This window comes from Lygodium microphyllum, chromosome 4 (genome assembly GCF_053477565.2).
Source record: "Lygodium microphyllum isolate KBCC chromosome 4, Lygodium_microphyllum_v1.1.10, whole genome shotgun sequence".
Lineage (NCBI taxonomy): Eukaryota > Viridiplantae > Streptophyta > Polypodiopsida > Schizaeales > Lygodiaceae > Lygodium > Lygodium microphyllum.
The window spans coordinates 3,503,389-3,510,589 of record NC_141138.1 but is presented as its reverse complement, the minus strand read 5'-3'; positions in this window follow the sequence as shown (position 1 = coordinate 3,510,589).

Here is a 7,201-nt window from a genome sequence, read left to right as displayed (position 1 = left end):
TCAAAGGGCCAATCCCTGAGATGTAGGAGAGCTGCAGTGGGGCTCCGACTATTAGTCGGTGGAGTGCCTCCTATGTGTGTGTGATCGTGGCATTGCCAATGTATAAGGGTTCTCCCTCTGAGGAGTTTAAGGGAACAGGCATAAACCTGTCTTGGAGAAACTGGCAGACTAACTTCCAAAGTGGATCAATGATCATGGAAAAAGATACTCCTGAAGTGTTGATCACTTTCTTGACATCCAGAATTTCCTTGGTCTGCTTCTGTAACAGCTTGAAAATCTCATTGTTAGAGAATAATTGTCTAGCTGTAACAAAGGGCTCTCCTTTGTAGGGAAGAGACAAAGACTTCCCTAACCCTCAGGGTGTCAATATCATGGAAGCACCATGAACCAAGCCTGACCTCTTGCTATATGAGGCAAGGAACTCATCACACAGGGATGGATCATCTGGAATCAAGGGGAATGAAGCAGCCATGAAAGTCATAAGTTTTGCTTTTGCTATAGGCTCAAAAGCCAATAAGGAAGAATAATCGCTACTGATCAGCGGGACATACTGGATAGGAGGAGGAGCGTGAGGCACCATTCAGATGGAAAACACACACACCACAACACCGACAATCACAAAGAATGCTTGCAAAACAACTAAAGGGCTATAAAAAAGAAATCAATAAAAAAGAATGACACACTCATAGACGTAACTAACCAATTTACCACCCCAAACAATCCACATCCTAGAAAAAATTCGGCATGATTTCTACACATATGAGACCGAAAACTTCATGCGATGCAACGAACAGGCACGCAAAACCCTGTATCAGGTAAGAAAAAAAGAAAAAACTACAAACCGTACCTATAATCGTAGCACATAAGCAAACCATAATACCATAAAAATGTACATCAGGACCTAACCATAACTTTAACCAACAATTTCAGCTAAGAGGACTTTATGCGCCCATCCCACGAAGCATGTTTATTAAAAATGGAAACAAGTGCAGTGAGGAAAAATTATTTTAATGAAGGATTCATTTTAAGAAAATTTTAATAATGGGTGACATTTTATTAGGTTATAAATCTTAATAAGAAAACGGCGGTTTCTTTTTAAAAATTTAACTACAATTTATTAGGGTGAAATGATGCTTAAACGAAACGCGGACTACGATTCCCAGATTGGGTCTCTAAATGCAAATTCATTAATTAAAATTTAATAGTGATGTGGAGTGCTTTTTTGCCAATGTGTCATTTTTTGTGACGACTGGTTCATTTTTATTAAAAATTAAGGTGCCTCTTAAGCTCATGTAGCTTGTGCAAAGTGAACAGCTGGTTGATTTTAAATTAAAAAATTTGTATGTTTAGTGCGAATGCGCGTGAAAAGGTGAGTGAATACAGTTCAATTTAGCAATTAATTGTGGTTAAGGGATAATGAAAATGAATAAAGCTCACAAAATAAATACTTGGTAGGGGTGTGTATGCAATAAACTGAAGGCGCACGGCGTAGTCTTCCAAATACAAGGAATCCAGTCAAACAATAATAAACACCACTGACTGGAAAAAATACAACACCTTAGTGTTTTTTTTTCATTTGGATTATATATATATATATATATATATATATATATATATATGGTTTTTTTAATTTATATTTTAGGTGTGTTTGCTTTGTGTATATTGTTTGGTTTGGTTTATTTGTTTTGTTATTTTGTTCTTTTCTTATTTTTTTAAAATAATAAAATCAAGATATAGGACACATGAATATGTTATGAAGGGTAAGAGTGAGATTGCAACAATCCAGCAAGTGTCAACAATGTGTGTTAATTCATCCATGATTTTCCAACTGACTTTTAGAATTTAAAATGAATTTTTATAAAGTGAAGTATTAAAAATTAGGATTTTTGGCTTCAAATAATATTTTGGCCTTTTATGAAAACATTTTAATTGGAAAATTATTAGCAAAAAAGAAAAGGAGATTTGTGGAATTTTTTGAATTTATTTCTGATTTTTTACTAAATTTTAATGAATTTTACTCATTTTACATGTATTTTAAATGAATTTTCAGATTTTGATTTTTTTTGTAATTTATTTTTTTAAATTTCCAATTTAAAAAATATTCCAAATAATTTCAACAATATTGGTAAATTTTTAGAATTTTTTTGGTGATTTTTTTGAATTTTAAATGAATTTTTGGAATTTTTATGTGTTTTATGTTTACATTTATGTATTTTTATGTATTTGCGGGTTGGAAAATAAAAGACGGTACCTGGGCTGCATGTGAACAACGAAGGATGACTGAGTGTGAATGGCTGACTGTAATACTCCACCACACGGACAAGTCAGAAGCGCGTCCTCACGCGTGAATGCTTGCTAGCACACCCGTACACAGGGGGAAAATAACGGAAGAGAAAAGGCAGGAACGGGGGCTAACTGAGTAGGTTAAGTCAATTAAGTTAGCTTAGTCTGAGAAAGTTGATTAAGTTAATTTAGTGAGGTAAATCAATTAGGTTAGTTAGGTTAGGTTAGTTTGTTAAGTTAGGTTAGTTAGGTCAGGCTGGTTAATTAGGTTAAGTCTGGTAAATTAGGTTAGTCTAGTTAGTGTAAGTAATATAAGTTAACTAATCTAGGGTTAGTCAGGTTAACTAGGTTAAGTAAGTCTAACTAGGGTTAGTTAGGTCTAACAATGGTTAGGTTAGTCTAACTAGGGGTAAGTTAAGTGAAGTGGGGGTGAGGATAGGCTAACTAGAGGTGAGTTAGGTTGATTAGGGGTTAGTTTAGGTAACTATGGTCAGTCAATCTAACTATGGTTAGTGAATCTAACTATGGTTAGTTACTCAAACCAAGGGTGAGTTAGTTGAACTAGAGGTTAGTTTAGACTAACTAGGGGTTAGTTAGTCTAATTAGGGTTAGGGTCATCTAACAAGGGTTAGTGGGGTAACTAGGGTTAGGTAATTAACTAGTGTTAGGTTAATTAACCAAGGTTAAATTAACTAAGGTTAGTTGAAAAATAACTAAGGTTAGTTGAAATGTAACTAACCAGTCGGGGTGGGGGAAAGGGGAGGTGGCCCTCCGCGGAAGAAGAAGAAGAAGAAGAAGAAGAAGAAGAAGAGGAGAAGGAGGAGGAGGAAGAGGAGGAATGGCGTCAGCCAACAGCACGCGTGGCAGGAGGCTTTGGCGGCGACGGCTCCACGGCGGACGGCAGCAACTCCACCGGGCACAGGCGACAGGGCGGGAGTAGGGCTGTCAAGGGGGGGAGAGAAGAAGGAGGAGAAGGAGGGAGAAGAAGAAGGAGAGGAGCAAGGGGAAGAAGAAGGGGAAGGAGAAGAAGAAGAAGGTGGAAGGAAGAAGGGGAGGAAGAAGGGGAAGGAAGAAGGAGAGGAGAGGAGAAGAAGAAGGTGGAAGGAAGAAGGGGAGGAGGAAGGGAAAGGAAGAAGGAGAGGAGAGGAGAAAAGGAGGCCACGGAGGAGCGCGACAGGTAAGTTAGGTAGGGGTTAAAATAATAATAATAATTAGTATATATTTTTGTTTTAATAATTAAAATGATGTTATTTGTTTGTTTTTTTCCATTTTTTTCTCTTTTTTTCTTATTTTTTTTCTTTTTGTTTGTCATTTTTTTTCTTTTGTAAATTTGATTTAATATTATTAGTATTATTTGTTTTTTTTTGTTTTTTCTTTTTGTGTCCTTGTTGTTTGGTGTTTTTTTTCTTTTTTCTTGTTTTTTTCCTTTTTTTGGAAAAATAAAAATAAAAATAAAAATAATGGAAGATGGATGGGCAAAAAAACACACCCCCGTCTCGTGCACATTTGCGGGGCGGGAGTAAAAAAATTTGCAATGACGGGATCAAACGGGTCAGGGACGACAATGCGCGAACCACAAACGCCACAGGGGTGTCCCGAGGCGCGTAAAACCAGAAATAGGCACGTATACGTGCGACACGAGAAATGCGGTCACATGGTAAAAAAAAGAATAAAAATTAATAAAATCCAGACTGTATGTCGGATCGAAAAATCGTAAAAATAAAAAATGTATCGAGAGATGAGGGAAAATTGGTAGAAACATACAACACAGGTTCCGAGGCAAAATCAAGGTGTTCACATGGAAAAAACGCAAAAAAAACCCGAAAACACATACGAGTATTAATATCAAAAAATCTGCGCATTGGAACGAAGTGCGGGAAGAAGGAAAATTGTGCAAAACAAGGTCGCCAATAAACTTATCATGGCAAAACACAGTTCCGATTGAGATAGGACGTGTTCACATGGGAAAAACCCCAAAAATGAACCTGAAAATGGACTCGAAAATTAATATGGGAAGAACTGTGCTCCGGAACAGAGGATAGTAAAAAGGAAAAATGTCCAAAAAAAATGAATTCACAGGGTTGGTGCATCAAAACTGAGTTTGAAAGGAATTAGGAGGGGTTCACGTGGAAAAAACACGAAAATCACACCCGAAAACACTCTAAAAAATTAATAACTAAAAATCCGCAGTGAGAAGAGGGGAGGAAAAATTAAAAAGTGGGGGGAAGGCTGTTGGGATATGATGTCCAATCAAACTGGAATTCCGGTGAAAATAGGGCAGGCTCACATGGAAAAATGTGAAAAAGAGGCACGAAAAGGCCCGAAAATCCGTAAAAATTCATAACGGATGAACCATGCATCGGAATGACATAGAGTAAAAAGGAAAAGTGTCAAGGAGAATGGGTAGGACAGGGCTGGCACATCAGACCAGAGTTCTGAAGCAATAAAGATACGTTCACATGGAAAATCGTCCAATTTACGAGAATTGTTTCAAAAATTAAAAACTTTAGAACTGTTTGCCGGAACAATGGTTGGTAAAAAGGAAAGATGGGCAATTCAAAGGGACAAACAGGGTTGTAAGGTCGGATTGAGATTCCGGCGAACGTAGAGTGTGTTTGCATAGAAAAATCACAAAATAAAGGATAAAGGCAAATGGTCAATGAACAGCTCCGGGGACAGGGTGAAATAGAACGGAAGGGTGGGGAAGGGACTCCATCAAGATAAAATGAATTCATGGTATAGATGCATGATCAGAACAGGGTATATGTATGGGGGTGTGCATCATAGACGCGCAGGGACACGTCTCCACACTTAGAACCTTAGCAAGAAGGGAAAACCGAATAACAAGGACCTAGGACCACACATCAGGCTAACCATGAATGTCTCCACACTTAATACATGACCGTCACTGAGAAACAGAAGGTGTAAGGTTAGAAAAACTTGGCCCATATTGCCGAGGAGGAATGTCAACTATCGAGGTTGCGTCTTGTATCATGGTCGGCCACAGGAGGTAACAAGGTGTCTTCACAGCATAGGTCCTTCGTCCTTCGTGACAGGGACCACACGGCAGTACCCAGGGAGATAGCTGGTTGAAGGAATCATAGGAAATTCATCGATGACGAGGGATATTGCACTCAACTCACGAGCACTCAACTGTAATGACAGAACAGTCACTCGCCCCATTACGAACATCACTCGAGGAAATAATGATGAAACCGATGGCTCACACCCGGTTTAGGAATCGACAAGCCGATAGTGCAGAGGGAGTATGCCAGGGTGCATAATTAATGGTGCATCAGTGCGTCCAACCCCGTCTAGCATAGGTGCAAGCAGGAAGGCCAGGGAGCCTTGTAGTGTAGTGCACAAAACAGAGTGACGTGTCCTGTGCTGATGGCAAAGACCCAGCCCGTGGGTATATAGGGAAATAGAAACGTACCTGACTCCAATGTTCGTAACGTCCCTCAATCCTCATCTCTCGATAATTGATCGAAGAAACACCAGTCACACTCAGCCCACCCTCTGTCTCACGCTCTGTTGAAAGATACAGAGGGCAGCCCATTCTCACGTCCCCATCCTGTTAGAATGAAAGCTCACATCACTCCAGGGGCTGGTGATGAAGATCATGTCGATTGTTGTTGTCATCAAGATCTTGAGGAGGAGGCGTACCCAGGGAGGCAGCCTATAAATATCATACTTCAATGACTTGTAAGAAGAGTCATCTGTTAAGAAGGGCAGATGGACTGATATTGCATAGACAGCGCACCAAAGGAGGTGGCTTCAAATTACTTGCTAGAAAGGTTCTGCTTTGGTGATGAGTCAGCTATCCTGAACTACGGGGTGTTACCACCTTTTTCACAGTCAGCATCTCGCCCAAGGGTGTTTCCACCTTTTCTTGGAACGAGGCCTATTATGACAGGGAATTTCTTCCTTTTCTCCCATAACAATTCTGTTTTGTTTTTTTTTTCTTTTTTTTTTCATTGAGAAAGAGAATGGTAGAGATACCATATGTCAGGACCAACCTTGCCACCGTTGTTGGATCAGACGAGAAGAAAACAAGGTTGGTTCGAGAGGTATCTGTGAGGGGCTAGCAGAACGAGATCGCCTCATGAGGAGAATCATAAGGGCTATCAAAAGCACGACGAGAAGGACAGTGCGATGCCCAAAAGGGAAAGGGTAGGTTGACTGTGATTGTCAAGATCCCCAGGGAGGAAAGTACTTCTTCAAATGATAGCCATTGATTCGAAAGGGATTATCAAAGGCATCAATGGTCTGCACGTGAACAAAGCCGTTAGGATTGACAGCAAGTACCTTGTACGGACCCATCCACCGTTGTTGAAGCTTGCCAGGAAACTTACCAAATCTTGAATCATAGGCCAGAACAAGATCACCTTCTTTGAACTCCTTGTGCTTGATGAAATTGTCATGATAGGCCTTGCATCGCGCTTGAGTGGTTTCCGTGCACTGTAGGGCCATCCGTCGTATCTCATCCAAGCATTCCAAGTGCAGGAGACATCGTTGAAGTGACTCATCATCTCCCAAGCGTTCTTTAACTGCCACTCACAAAGAGGGAAATTCCAGCTCAATAGGGAATATGGCTTCTGTACCGTACACTAGCTGGAAAGGGATCTGTCCTGTAGCTGCCTTATGAGAGGTTCTGTACGCCGAGAGGGCCTCTATAAGTCGATCGTACCAGCGCGATGATGTGCGGCAATCGTTCTTGTCAGAATCAAGCAAAGAATGCGATTGGTAACTTCAACTTGGCCTTTGGCTCTGGGGTAATAGGGAGTGGACTTACGATGGCGGATCTTATACAGCTTAGTCAGCTCCTCCATGATTTTGTTAAGGAAATGAGTACCTCTGTCACTTACCAACTCAAGGTGACTACCAAAATGAGTGATAATATTCTCGTACATAAACA